This window comes from Adiantum capillus-veneris, chromosome 2 (genome assembly GCF_014529385.1).
Source record: "Adiantum capillus-veneris isolate H3 chromosome 2, ASM1452938v2, whole genome shotgun sequence".
NCBI classification, from domain to species: Eukaryota; Viridiplantae; Streptophyta; class Polypodiopsida; order Polypodiales; family Pteridaceae; genus Adiantum; species Adiantum capillus-veneris.
Window position 1 is genome coordinate 8,336,106 of NC_140932.1, and position 14,856 is coordinate 8,350,961.

The 14,856-nt window shown below is 44.9% G+C and overlaps 1 protein-coding gene across 2 annotated transcripts in view; it reads right to left on the minus strand.

Moving 5' to 3' along the window:
- Positions 1-14,449, minus strand: part of LOC147462345 (calmodulin-binding protein 60 B-like) — a 40,242-nt gene extending 25,793 nt beyond the window's left edge. The window contains exons 1-2 of one of the 2 annotated variants that reach the window (XM_086483614.1): positions 14,288-14,449; positions 14,028-14,109 (exon numbers count right to left, since the gene is read on the minus strand). The gene's annotated coding sequence lies outside the window, so the exon portion shown is untranslated. The remainder of the gene's footprint in view (positions 1-14,027; positions 14,110-14,287) is intronic. The other variant, XM_086483609.1, reaches the window with a different exon arrangement.
- Between the last annotated feature and the right edge of the window lie 407 nt (positions 14,450-14,856).

Here is a 14,856-nt window from a genome sequence, read left to right on the forward strand (position 1 = left end):
ACACAAGACAACTCCATAAGCTGAGTGAGGGTAGCCACTCGTTCTTGGTACAGTAATCACGAAGCCCTTTAGGCAGCCCACAACAATACTTCTCTATCTGCTCTGTCAATGGCACAAATCTGTAGGAGATCGCTGAGAGTAACGCTTTACAAAACCTCCTATTGTACTCCAACAAGCTCTTGCATGTAGCCGAAGTAAGCTGGTGCCAATTTGTCATGACATCGGCTTCAAATTCATTTGACAGCCAAGTAGATGCAAGCATTTACTTGAAGTAAACCCAAGTGGCGGATGCCTGCCCTTGCATTAACAATGTCATCCACCATGTAAGCGCATTGTCCTTTAAGAAAGTGGCAGCTTTCCTGACCTTCGAGGCCTCTCTAAAATTCCCTCCTGCATTAGCTGTATCAAACTACTGGAGGAAAGTGAGAGCCTTTGCTTTATCCTCACAGCCACTGAAAGTACTAAACTTTACAGCTGCACTGTTATGTGCAGTGGAATGATTGTTTGCTCTTTGCTCAAGATGAGTGCTCCGAACTGTGCTCAAGGTTCCTTTTGTTCTTATGGAAGGTAGAGCCTTCCGTTCTTAATGAGAGAATGCTATGATCACAAACAAAGTGAATGGACAGTGTGCGTGGAAGTGAATGAGACTGAGAGATAGAGAGAAAAGAGAGATATGACACCAGAGACGTTGTAAAACCCTCCTCCGAAGGCCCCACTCTCGTCGGCGAGAGTGGTCTACTTATGATTGCACAATCTAGTACAAATGGAATGCATGAATCGTGCATGTCCAGACACTTAGAATAGATGCATATCCTCTCGTTGCACACAGCATGAACATCAAATTTCCAGTTAGAACCCATTAGTAGCATTTTTACAGTGCATAGACCTATTGTACATTTTTCACTTATTTATTAAGTGACTTTTGTTAAGAATTGGGTAGACAATTTTGCTAAAGTTATATATAAGCAAACCTAGGACTAGGCTAATTTGGCAGAAGAGGAAGGAGAACACAGGCACAAGTGCAACAGGTTCATCCCTCTCTCTCTCAAGCAAGATCCCCCCACCTAAGCTGGCATTTTTTCACCAAGCAGCATCAGCGATTTCAGCCCTGCCCTTGGCGATCTCAGGCCAGCGTTTTCAGCCAGAAAATTCAGCAAGCAAAAGCCTCTGCAATTAGCGTTTTTCAGCCTCTGCAATTAGCATTCTTCAGCCCTTGCATTGGCGTTTTCTGCAGCAGTGTTTCAGCACCAGCAAAACAGCTTTTTAGAGCAGCATTGCAGCACCACCAGACCCGCCTTTTCAGCAGCAAATCAGCGACAAAACCAGCCAGCAGAATCAGCGTTTTCTGCAACAGCCATTGGCGTTTTTGGAACTTGCAAGCAATGCCTTCAAGTCCATAGCAGAGAAAGAGGTAGTCGTCATCGGCAACGCCATCTTCAAAGCATTCAGTCTCTCGCACTTGCATCATTTAGCTTCAATCTACACTTGTACCAGATTTGTGCAATCAATAGCGTAGACCTCTCTCGCCATCGAGAGAAGGGCCCTTGGAGGAGGGTTTTACAACATCCCTAGTGTCGTATTCTCTTCTCTCTCTATCTCTCAGTCTCAGCACCTTCACTCATAGTGTCCATTCACTTTGTTTGTGTCCATTGCACTCTCTCATTAAAGAACAGAAGGCTCTCCCTTCCCTAAGTAAAAGGAACCTTGAGGACAGTTCGGAGCACTCATCTTGAGCAAAGTTCAACATTCACTTCCGCTGCACCTTACAATTCTTTTCTTAAAAGATTGCGATAGCAATGCAAGATGCAAACCCTGCAGCTATGACAGATGTGGCGTGGCTTAATTTAAACAAAAAGGCTATTGCGTATGTAAAAATGCTCGTTGCAGATGGAATTTTCGTGGATCTTAACACTGCCTATGCTGTGTGGGAAAATCTCAAGGCTACTTATAAAAACAGGACGTCGGTGAACCAAGTGCACTTGATGCGTAAATTGATGCATATGCAATTGGATACTGCAAAGCCTGCAAACTGATGTCGGTTGTTATCAATGTGGTCGGAAAGGCCGTAAGAAGCTAGATTGCAGGTACTTTAAGAAAGAGCAAGAAAGGAAGAAGAATGCGGGTGAAAAGAAGAAAAAGGATGACAAGGCTGATGTATTCATAGTTCCAAGAACAAGGAGAAGGTCAATGTAACCTCCAATGTGGTGATTGAGGAACTGTCTGACATAAGATGATATTCTGTGTGCCACTATGTCTCCTATGGATGCCCAAGTTTATCATGCACAGGACATGCAAATCACCAAGGGTGATGTCGTTGACACTTTACTGTCTATGAGTGATGGCTTGTCACAATCTTGGATAGTGGACTCAAGTGCTCTTTTCATGTAATTCCATCTCGGGAGTGTTTTGCTTTTTTTTTTTTTTGCGAGCAGTTATGGTAAAGTCTATCTTGGAAATAATCATGCTTGCACGATTGATGGAATAGGCACTATTCATTTGGCCCTTGATAATGGGCAAGAGCTTGTTTTGCATGATGTCAAATATGTACCTGGCATCAAGAAGAGTCTGCTCTCTGTTGGATAGCTTGATATGCATGGTCATAACACCATTTTCAGTGGTGGTGCTTAGAAGCTCACAAAAGGTGCTATGCAAATTGCAAAAGGTACAAAGAAGGGGACACTTTATTTCTTGCATTACAAAGGCTTGCCAAGCAAGTTTGTTTCTATAGAAGAGATTGGGTCTCACTTGGAGCTTCAGCACAAAAGATTAGGCCATATGAGCCAGAAAGGACTTGATGTTCTTTCCTCTTGTGTTGATACTAAGGGCTTAAAGCTTGATTTCTGTCATGAATGCCAAAATGGAGAACAAGTGAAAATTTCTTATTACTCTATTACTCTAGTGTCTCTCGCAAATCTGATCGTCTTGACCTTGTACACTTTGATGTGTGTAGCATGCCTGTAAAGAGTATGGGTGGTGCTGCGTATTTTGTTTCCTTTGTTGATGATTTCTCTAGGAAAATATGGGTTTATTTGCTCAAGAATAAAAGTGACACGTTTGCTTCTTTGAAAACTTTTCATGCATTTGTGACTACCCAAACAGGTAGAGAGCTAAAATGCTTACATACAGACAATAGGGGTGAGTTCACATCTGCTAGATTTGTTAAGTTTTGCCAAGAAAATGGTATCAAGAGGGAGCTAACAGCCCCTTATAGTCCCTCGTCTAATGGTGTGGTTGAGAGATATAACAGGACGTTGTGTGAGAGGGTTCGATGCATGTTGTCCACCAATGATCTCCCTCAAGGGTTCTAGGGAGAGGCACTTAAAACTACAATTCATATTTGCAATCGTTCACCCCACACTACGTTGAGAGCTGGCATCCCTGAAGAGGTTTGATCTGGCAAACCCGCTTCATATGACCACTTACGCAATTTCAATTGTGAGGCATCTGTGCATGTAAGGCCTGAGTTGAGGAACAAGCTTGATGCTAAGTCCATGAAAGGAATCTTCATAGGATATGGAGATGAAGGAGAAATGGGCTATAGAGTTTGGCTACCTCACATTCAAAGTGTTATACGCAGTCGAGATGTTGTATTTAATGAGGCAAAGCTGCTTAAAAACAATGTTGACTCTAAAAAGGTCAAATTTCAGCATGTACAGCCACCTATTAGTTCTGAAATTGAGCCTCGGGCCACAAAGGCCCGAACCTCTTAATGAGCCAGTGGTTATTGAGCCAGAAGATGTTAGACAGGTGCTTGAGCATCATGCTCTCGTTGCCTTCTCAGAGAATCCAGAGTCTCGTCGACTTCCTAAAGAGAGAGAAAAAAAAAATCCAACTATGCAAGCTTTTCCTGCAAGACTTAGGGTTCCGCCTGCTTACTTCTCTCTTGGCTTGTCATGGTCTTTTCCCGTAAATTCCCAGAGTCGTCCTTCTTTACAGAGAAAGAGAGGAGACCATTCTCCGATACCACTGTCACAAACGGGAGCGCATAACAATATAAAATATTCTCGGATAAATAGAATTTATCACTTAATATTGAAGCAAGAGGATATAGGATCGCACGTGCTCAGCCGAAAAGAGAAAGATAGAGATCATGGACTGCCCAATTAAACGAGCGGTGGATTTTTTTTGCTTATTTCAATTGAGGGCTGCCCACTCATTAAGTAGGCGACCGGCCTTTCATTCAGATGTCTACAACACTCAGGAACACTCCTCCTAGGACTAAATTACAAACCATTGAAACCAGCATCAAAACCAGAATCAAACATGTAAGGTGCAACGGAAGTGAATGTTGATATTGCTCAAGATGAGTGCTCCAACCTGTGCTCAAGGGTTCCTTTTACTTACGGAAGGGAGAGCCTTCCGTTCCTTTAGAGAGAGAATACAATGATCACAAACAAAGTGAATGCTACTGTGAATGAAGGTGCTGAGACAGAGAGAGAGAGAGAGAGAGAGAGAGAGAGAGAGAGAGACAGGAATACGACATTAGACGGTTCTCAAACCCTCCTCCAAGGGCCCCCCTCTCTATGGCGAGAGAGGTCTATGCTATAGATTGCACAAATCTGGTACAATGGTCTAGATGCAATGGACTTGCCAACGATGTCAATGACAATGATGACGACGACGAGGACGGGCTGAAAACTGAAAACGCTAAATGCTGAAATCTGCAAAACGCTGACTTTCTGTTGATCTCTGACACTGTGTCGGCGAGGACGGCGATGGTGACGACACGACGACGATGCGCTGAAAACGCAGATGCTGAAATTTGCGGACAGCGAGATGCATATAAAAACGCTTGCTGACTCGACGGTACAGCGAGGATCTACTACGAGTAGGTGAGATCTGCTAGGCTAAGGGCTGAATCTATTGTGGCTAAGTGCTGAAACTGAAAACGCTGAAGTGTTGGGGCTGATCTGACGCCGGAATCTGCAAAAGCTAGGCTAGGTCTGCAAACTGAAACACGCCAGCTTGGATCTGCTGTTGATGAAAACGCTAGGCTGGATCTGTTGTGAAAACGATAGGGAAACTGCATTCCAAAACGCTGTCTGTTATGTTGGCTGAAAACGCTAGGGCCTCCTACCGGTCTTGCTGAGAAGGTGCATTGCCAGTTGCTTGAACTTCTTCTGACGCTTCTGCAAAAAAGTGCTAGCGCTAGGTTTCTTTTAAAGTGCCTTAGCAAATTTGCCATACTCACTTTTCCAACAAAAGTCACTTATTAATTAATAAGTGAAAAATGTGTACTTTGGGAAAATGGATTCTATACATTGTAAAATGCTCATGATGGGCACTGAATGTCATGCTAATATCCTGTTGTGTGCAACCAGAGGATACGCAACTACTCTAAGTGCCTGGACATGCACGGCTTGCGCAGAACACTTGCTAAGCTGACCTGAACCCTAGATTTGATGTTAGGTGCAGCGGAATGAATGTTTGCGCTTTGCTCAAGATGAGTGCTCCGAACTGTGCTCAAGGTTCCTTTTGTTCTTATGGAAGGTAGAGCCTTCCGTTATCAATGAGAGAATGCTATGATCACAAACAAAGTGAAAGGACACTGTGCGTGCAAGTGAATGAGACTGAGAGATAGAGAGAGAAGAGAGATACCACACCAGAGACGTTGTAAAACCCTCCTCCGAAGGCCCCACTCGTCGGCGAGAGTGGTCTACTATTGATTGCACAATCTGGTACAAATGGTATGCATGAGACTGATGCAAGTCTAGGCTATGTCGACGATGACGACGGTGATGGCGAAGTCGACGTAAGGACTGAAATCTGCAATCTTTCTACTGCTGTCCAAAAACGTTATGGGCTGACATCTGCAAATCTTGTATCTACTGAATTCTGACTCTATGTCGATGACGACGATGCGATGACGACGCGCTGAAAACGCAGATGCTGAAATCTGCGTTTTTCGACCTGAAACTGTAAACCTTGCGGAAACTGACCGTGCGGCGAGGAACTGCTGCGAGAAGGTGAGATCTACGAGGTTCGGGACTTGATAAGCGATGTCTAAAGGCTGAAAACTGAAAACGCTGGTCTTGTGGCTGATTCTGTCGCGATAGATCTGCAAAACGCTGAGGTTGCTGGCAAATGCAAAAACGCTAGGGCTGAAAATGGTGTTTCTGTCGCCGCGGTTCTGCAAGGCAAAAACGCTAGGCTAATCTGTTGGGGTCTTGTCGCCAGGGATCTGCAAGGGCAAAACGTTGGTTGCTCTGCGGTGTCTGGTCCAAAAACGCTAGCCAAGCTGCTGAGGAGCAAAAACGCTAGAGTCCTTGGGTTCTGCTGGTGTTCTGTTGAGAAGGTGCCTGTTGAGCATGTGCTCCTGCTGCCTCTTCTGCCATTTAGTGCTAACTTGGGTTTGCTTATATATTTTCTTAGCAAAATTGCCCTGCCTACTTTTGTTGGGAAGTCACTTAAATTAATAAGTGAAAAATGCCAATAATAGGAAAAATAGGCTAAAATCACTGGAAAATTTCCTTAACTGATTCTAATGGATTTTGATGGGAATACTGATGATCATGCTGTGTGCAACCAGAGGATATGCATCTACACTAAGTAACTGGGCATGCACGGTCTACGAATAGACTCACAAAAGTGCCAGATCACTTCTAATCTAGACTGACTGGATTGACTGAACCCTGATCATGTTGTAGCTTGTCCACGGACACATAGGGTTGGATGTGTCACGTGACATCCCCTCCTTTTCAAAGTGAGGTACTGGTACCAAACTGTATGACATCGAGGGAGATCGCCAATAGCATCCGGAATCCTGGAAGGGACTCTTTGCCGGCCCACTCTGATGTGTGGGTCGTGCGGTACTTGAACTTCATAAAGGTCTGCAACGCTTGCTTCTTTGGGCCGCGCCGAAAGCGACACAGTCTTCTGAGTCTCCTTCAATGCTTCAACTGCGTTGAGAGTCATGCTTCTTTCTTCTTCAAGAATCTCCATGGCTGAAAATTCATGAAACCATTTCCAACACAAAACCATGAACATACTTATTCCAGGTAAAGTGAGTGGAAAAAATCTTGTCTTCCTCAAAGACTGTGCATGCAATGTTGATGAACCAATAGACGGAGTGCCAACCCGTTCACCACACACACGCAAACAATGAGATCGAATCTTTCTCTTATGATCTAAAGCAATCAACTGTGGCAATTCACAACGGAAAAGCCCATGCTTGATGCTCAAACTTTCTTGTGCTCTTTCTACAAATGTGTCGTGCCAAGGAAGAGACATGGAATGTAACTTCCTTACATACATACTTTTCAGCTTTTCATGAAAAATCCGCATACATCCGTGCTCGTTCATGAGTGAAACGTGCTCAACGTACAATATGTCATGCCTAGTAAAAGAGATCACATAAAGACATTGACTAAAATACAGGAAACGATCACGAATGAAACACTCGTACAATGCGTGCGTATCAATCATGCGAACACATAATACTTCCTGTGAGGGTTTGTTGGACCTAGGCTCGAGAGCCAAGATCAGTTCTTCTTGAATGATCGAATCGTCCTGTGGGGGTTCTTTGGACCTCGACTCGAAAGCCAAGATCGGTTCTTCGTGATTGATCGAATCTGCAACGAGGTTAGCTTCGCTAGAAAAAGCATCAACTAACACATCATCCTTGTGAACAATCACATCATCTTCATGCAACTCATCATGCTTGTGAGAAATCACATCTTGATCATGCAAATCATCATGCTTATCATTGTCAATCAAATCATCATCATGCTTCACACAATCATGCAAATCCTGGGTGTCATGCTTTGGAGAAGAAGAGACGGAGAGTCTCCTTTTCCCGAATCTCATGCATCGGTGCCGGCACGTGAGAAAAGATTCGCAACATCTCTTGCATTCTTGCTTTGTTCTCACGAACAAATTTTGCTTGTCTTGCTTTGTTCTCGCGAACAAATTTTGCTTCTCTTTCTTTGTTCTCGCGATCAAATTTTTCTTCTCTTGCTTTGGCTTCCAAGTGTGCTTGCTCGCTCTCACGCGCTATGGCTGCCATTCTTTCTTTGTACTTACGCTATGGCTGCGATTCTTTCTTCGCTTTCGAACTTCCTGTCCATCATCCTCTTGTCGAAAGCCTCCATAGGAGTTAGTGCAATCCTTGTCGTAGATGCGGAAGGGGGAGGGTCGGAAAAACCTCCTTGGGGGGAAAATTCTTCTTCGCCTCTCTCATGCTCATCACCTCCAAGCGAAGTATCCATTCCGCTTCGAGTGATGACCATTCTAAAGTCGTGGGTTCTTGTGGGTTCTTGTGGTCTTGGGTTCTTAAGTTCACGAGGAACTTGGGTTCTTCGGGGTCTTGGTTCTTGAGGGTTTCTTTCGCTTGCAAACCGTGTTTGAGAAGGATCTTCTCTTCACCCGAGTTCTACTCCTTTCCGCGGGCGCACCCCTTGGCGGCCTTGCGCTCACACCAAGGTTGGATTTTCCCACCTCACGTCGATTGGCCGGCCGCTAAGTGCACGGTCCGCCCTCAATGAGTGAAAAGAGGCACAAGGGGAGGCTGGACAAGCCCTTCTTTCCTCGGATTCCTGTCACTCTTCAAAAAACACAATTAGGAATCGACATGCCCAAGCGAACTTGGGTTCGTGCGACCTCAACAAGCAAAACAATTTCTTGTGATTCTTGTGGTTCTTTCCTTGAGTGATACAGAACACTGCCAAAGCTCTGATACCAATGTTAGGTGCAGCGGAATGAATGTTTGCGCTTTGCTCAAGATGAGTGCTCCGAACTGTGCTCAAGGTTCCTTTTGTTCTTATGGAAGGTAGAGCCTTCCGTTCTTAATGAGAGAATGCTATGATCACAAACAAAGTGAAAGGACACTGTGCGTGCAAGTGAATGAGACTGAGAGATAGAAGAGAGATACGACACCAGAGACGTTGTAAAACCCTCCTCCGAAGGCCCCACTTTCGTCGGCGAGAGTGGTCTACTATTGATTGCACAATCTGGTACAAATGGTATGCATGAGACTGATGCAAGTCTAGGCTATGTCGACGATGACGACGGTGATGACGAAGTCGACCTAAGGGCTGAAATCTGCAATCTTTCTACTGCTGTCCAAAAACGCTATGGACTGAAATCTGCAAATCTTGTATCTGCTAAATTCTGACTCTATGTCGGTGACGATGTCGATGACGACAATGCGATGACGACGCGCTGAAAACGCAGATGCTGAAATCTGCGTTTTCCAGCCTGAAACTGTAAACCTTGCGGAAACTGACCGTGCGGCGAGGAACTACTGCGGGAAGGTGAGATCTACGAGGTTCGAGACTTGATCTGCGATGTCTAAAGGCTGAAAACTGAAAACGCTGGTCTTGTGGCTGATTCTGTCGCGATAGATCTACAAAACGCTGAGGTTGCTGGCAGATGCAAAAACGCTAGGGCTGAAAATAGTGTTTCTGTCGCCACGGTTCTGCAAGGCAAAAACGCTAGGCTGATCTGCTGGGGTCTTGTCGCCGGGGATCTGCAAGGGCAAAACGCTGGTTGCTCTACAATGTCTGGTCCAAAAATGCTAGCCAAGCTATTGAGGAGCAAAAACGCTAGAGTCCTTGGGTTCTGTTGGGGTTCTGTTGAGAAGGTGCCTGTTGAGCATGTGCTCCTGCTGCCTCTTTTGCCATTTAGTGCTAACTTGGGTTTGCTTATATATTTTCTTAGCAAAATTGCCCTACCTACTTTTGTTGGGAAGTCACTTAAATTAATAAGTGAAAAATGCCAAAAATAGGCTAAAATCACTAGAAAATTCCCCTAACTGATTCTAATGGATTTTGATAGGAATACTGATGATCATGTTGTGTGCAACCAAAGGATATGCATCTACACTAAGTGACTGGGCATGCACGGTCTACGAATAGACTCGCAAAAGTGCCAGATCACTTCTAATCTAGACTGACTGGACTGACTGAACCCTGATCATGCTGTAGCTTGTCCACGGACACATAGGGTTGGATGTGTCACGTGACATTTGAGATGGCTTGTCCACATGCACATAGGGTTAGATGTGCACGGGCATCCCCTCCTTTTCAAAATGAGGTACTGGTACCGAGCTGCATGGCTTCCTTGTAGTCCGCCAACAACTCTGGATAATCTCTGAAAATTCTTCATCGACCCACACTCCGTCGTCTTTGATCGGCTCGGACTTCGAGGTGAGTACCTGTAGGACCAACTCTTGCATGCATTGGTCTCTCTGCGCCTGACGCTCTAATCACAAGGCCGCTCGCCTTTCTTTGGCCGCTATGCGTTGAGCTTCGCGTGCTTGCTCACGCTCAAGCTCCATAGTTGTCTTTCTTTCTTCGGCCGCTAAGCGCGCTTGATCACGCTCGCGATACAAGGCAGTGCAACGTGTTGTAGCATCATGTCCATCATCGACTTGACCAAAGCCTCCATAGGATTTGGTGCAACCCGTGGCGTAGATGGAGAAGGGGGAGGGTCGAAAAAAAATCCTCCTGGTGGGGAAAATTCTTCCTCACCACCTCCATGCTCATCACCTTCACGCAAAGTATCCATTCCGCTTTGGGTGATGACATACACTGAGATCTTGGGTACTTAAGTTCTTGAAAAACTGGGGTCTTGAGGTTCTTGGGTTCTTGAGGTTCTTGAGTTCTTGAGGTTCTTGAGGTCTTTAGCTTGCAATCGGTGTTAGAGAAGGCTTTTCTCTTACCCGAGCTCGACTCTTCCCTGCAGGCGCACCCCATGGCAGCCTTGAGCTCACACCAACATTCGGCCGTTAAGTGCACGGTCCGCTCTCAATGGGTGAAAAGAGGAACAAGGGGAGGCTGGACAAGCCCTTCTTTCTTGGGTTACTTGTCACTCTTAAAAACCACGATTAGGAATCAACACGCCCAAGTGAACTTAGGTTACGTGCGACCTCAACAAGCAAAAAAAAATCTTGTGGTTCTTTCCTTGAGTGATACAAAACACTGTCAAAGCTCTGATACCAATGTAAGGTGCAGCCGAAGTGAATGTTGATATTACTCAAGATGAGTGCTCTAAACTGTGCTCAAGGATTCCTTTTACTTACGGAGGAGAGAGCCTTCCGTTTCTTTAGAGAGAATGCAAAGATCACAAACAAAGTGAATGCTACTGTGAATGAAGGTGCTGAGACTGAGAGAGAGAGAGAGAGAGAGAGAGAGAGAGAGAGAGAGAGAAGAAAACGACACCAGACAGTTCTCAAACCCTCCTCCAAGGGCCCCCCTCTCTATGGCGAGAGAGGTCTATGCTATAGATTGCACAAATCTGGTACAATGGTTTAGATACAATGGACTTGCCGACGATGTCGACGACAATGATGACGACCACGAGGACGGGCTGAAAATTGAAAACGCTAGGGCTGAAATGTTGAAATCTACAAAACGTTGACTTTTTGCTCATCTCTGACACTGGGTCGGCGAGGACAGTGATGGCGACGACGATGCGCTGAAAATGCAGATGCTGAAATCTGTAGACGGCGGGCTGAATCTGAAAACGTTGGCTCACTTAACGGTACGACGATGATCTACTGCGAGTAGGTGAGATCTGCGAGGCTAAGGGTTGAATTTGTTGTGCTGAAACTGAAAACCCTGAAGTGTTGGGGCTGATCTGACGTCGGAATCTGCAAACGCTAGGCTAGGTCTGCAAACTGAAAAGCGCCAGCTTGGATCTGCTCTTGATGAAAACGCTAGGCTGAATCTGCTGTGAAAACGCTAGGGGAACTGCATTCCAAAACGTTGTCTGTTCTGTTGGCTGAAGACACTACGGCCTCCTGCCGGTCTTGCTGAGAAGGTGCACTGCAAGTTGCTGGAACTTCTTCTGCCTCTTCTGCCAAAAAGTGCTAGTGCTGGGTTTCTTTTATAGTGCCTTAGCAAATTTGCCCTACTCACTTTTCCAACAAAAGTCACTTATTAAATAATAAGTGAAAAATGTATACTTTAGGAAAATGGGTTCTATGCACTGTAAAATGCTCATGATGGGTATTGAATGTCATGCTGATGATCATGTTGTGTGCAACCAGAGGATATGCAACTACTCTAAGTGCCTGGACATGCACGGCTTGCACACGGGCTCACAAAGGTGCCAGAACACTTCCTAAGCTGACTTGAACCCTAGAGCTGAGATAGCTTGTCCACATGCACATAGGGTTAGATGTGCACATGACAAAACATTCCTCAAGTCGGCACCAAGACAGGTTCAAAACAGACAACATCCATTTTAAACAAATTTAACACAATATTTTCAAACAGTTTCTCAAACAAAGTTCAAAATGTGTTTAAATCAAATTTAAAAAGCATTCTCGGTGTATCTTGGTCAGTCGAGCTCAAGAAGACGACCGGCTTTCCATCATGAGACATGCACCAAAGTTACGATTAAATTCATCCCTTAAGGTTGTCGCTGACCGCAGCATGGTCTGTAAGCTCTTGAATGGTCGAGACTGGCTTGGACACACAATGTTCCCGTAGCGGTGATGACAGTCCAATGATATAGCACTCACACCTGGCCTCCAACGTTATCAACTTGAGGAGAGACACCTGATGATAGATATCGACAAATTTCAAATTGTAATCTGTAGGGTTTCCGTGGCAAGCATTTCAGGATACCCCACTCTGCCAGAAGCTACACTTCGAAGGAAGATGTCAAATGTCATGTAACTTCGGGCATAAAATTTCTTGAAAGCTTGCCAAATCCTTGGAGTGTGGGGCTTGGTAGCTATAGACATTCACCACTGCATGACACTGTCTAAGCAGTAGCTCGAAAGATTTTTTATTCTTCTAAGTAGTTCCCCATGACATAGATGTTGTCAAACTGCTGCAAAAATTGTAAAGCTTTCCTTGGATCTTTCTCTCTTGAAAAGCAAAAAATTTCTTGTAAAATCTAGAAGCGTTATCTTGCGCTCTTGGAAGGACCGCTATGCTTTCACAAAAGCACACAACTGAATCTTTGATACCACTATAGCGGGAGGGCACCACATGCCAACAGAAAAGAACAGACTGAACAAACTTTAGACGCTTCGAAACAACAAAACTAAACGAGAAACACGGCACACGAGACACGGAGTGGCAAAAATCCCTCCCAAGAGAGCACTTATCCCAAACCTCGCACCCCTTTCGGTATTTCTTTATATTGCGTCAACTCAGTACAATGGCTTTGCTCTGCATCTGCATGCGGTAGAATGCCACACACAGAACCCATAGTTCATATTTACAGGCCCTTGGCCTACTAAAAACAGTTTACATGAGAAGCTTCACGTCCCAAAAGCATCTGGTCCCAAAAGCATGTGGTCCCAAAAGCTAGCGCTAAAAAGCTCCAACGCAAATTACGAAAATCAGTACACTGCCACGTCAGCACATCAGCGCGAAATCCGGGCATCAGTCTACCACGTCATCAGCCTTTACGCAATTTATTGAGTGTGTGTGCTTGCTTTATTTTGGGCCCCACCGGACGAGGGTATCATAAGTTGCTGGAGGTTAGTATTTTAATCCTAACCCTACTTTAATAATTGGCCACTCGGCGACAATCCATACGTTGGTGATCATGTTATCTTTTCTTCTGCTTTTGCTAGGGTTTAGGCCCTCGCCCAAGATCTGCAAGTAGGCTAGGGTTAGAGCTAGGGTGCCCAACCCTCTTGGTCTTCAGTGGCATTTCAGCTTTTGTCATAACTCTAGATATGCACAACAAACTCAACCATAATGAAGCACTAAAAGAATTATTTTATATACCAAATTGATACAGTATGAAGGTGTTGGCTTAGCGAGAAAAGTAGACAACCTAGGCTTAGATTGTCTCCTTTTAGAAGCTTTTTTATTGGAATCCTTTTTGTCTAGCCATACAAAAACTAGACACTCAAACTACCCTACATAGCATCCTCCATAAAACATTAAAGTCAAAGCATATACTAATAGAACTAAGAGAAAAAACAACCTGGTGTGGTTGCTTACATGCAATGCTAAACCCACAAACTTAGCAAGCCCCATTGAAATCTGCGTAAGAAAATGACAAGCCAACTAAACTAACAGCACTAACAATGACCTGTAGATTATCTTAAACCAATTTACCGAGAAAGGAGGCCTTAGAAAACTTGGATTCAATTGTCTTTTTACTCTCTAGAAATAGTCAGGACAATCTCTCAATCTCGAGCTGTTCAAAAAATCAGTTATTTCAGGAATTACCACAATCGTGAACTTGGAAATTGGCCTAACATTACAAACACAGACATGCAGATTTCACAGTTTCGCCAAGCTTCAGTAAGAATTAAGCTTCAATGTGATGATGCCCATTGCTCAACCTTTCATCAAAGCAACGAGAAGACACTTACAGGTTGAGTGCTAGCAGATGTCGCTCGATTGTGAATGGAACTAGATTGCAGATGTTCGCTCTTAGCTTGCCGATTCACCTTGTCGAATCCGCTGGGGTTCGCTCTCAGGTAAGGGGGTGCAAGGTGAGGAGTCACTGAGATTATGGAGAGTAGACACTTACAAAAGTCTGTCTCATAAGTTGTATGGATGTCATTTTTGTTGTGTTTTAAGATAAAATTGTATTATACATTATACACACATAATCACACATTTATAATTTATAATGGGTTGGATGGAAATAAAATCCCATCAATAACAAGATCCCCCCCTCCCCCCAAATAAAACACAAAGTTAAACCTGCTCACGCGATCCAGTTGCCCCCATCGCCTCCGCCCTCAAAGCTGTTGCTCGCACTCACCGCTCTTGCCCTAGCCTGCTCCCACACTGCTCATCGCCTGCCACCCATAGAGAGAAAGGGTTCCCTTACCTGCCCTCGACGCGGAGAGAGGGGGGGGGGGGGGGGGGGGGGGGGGGGGGGGGGGGGGGGGGGTTGCTATGGAAGTTTCTACACACACAGAGAGGGAGAAAG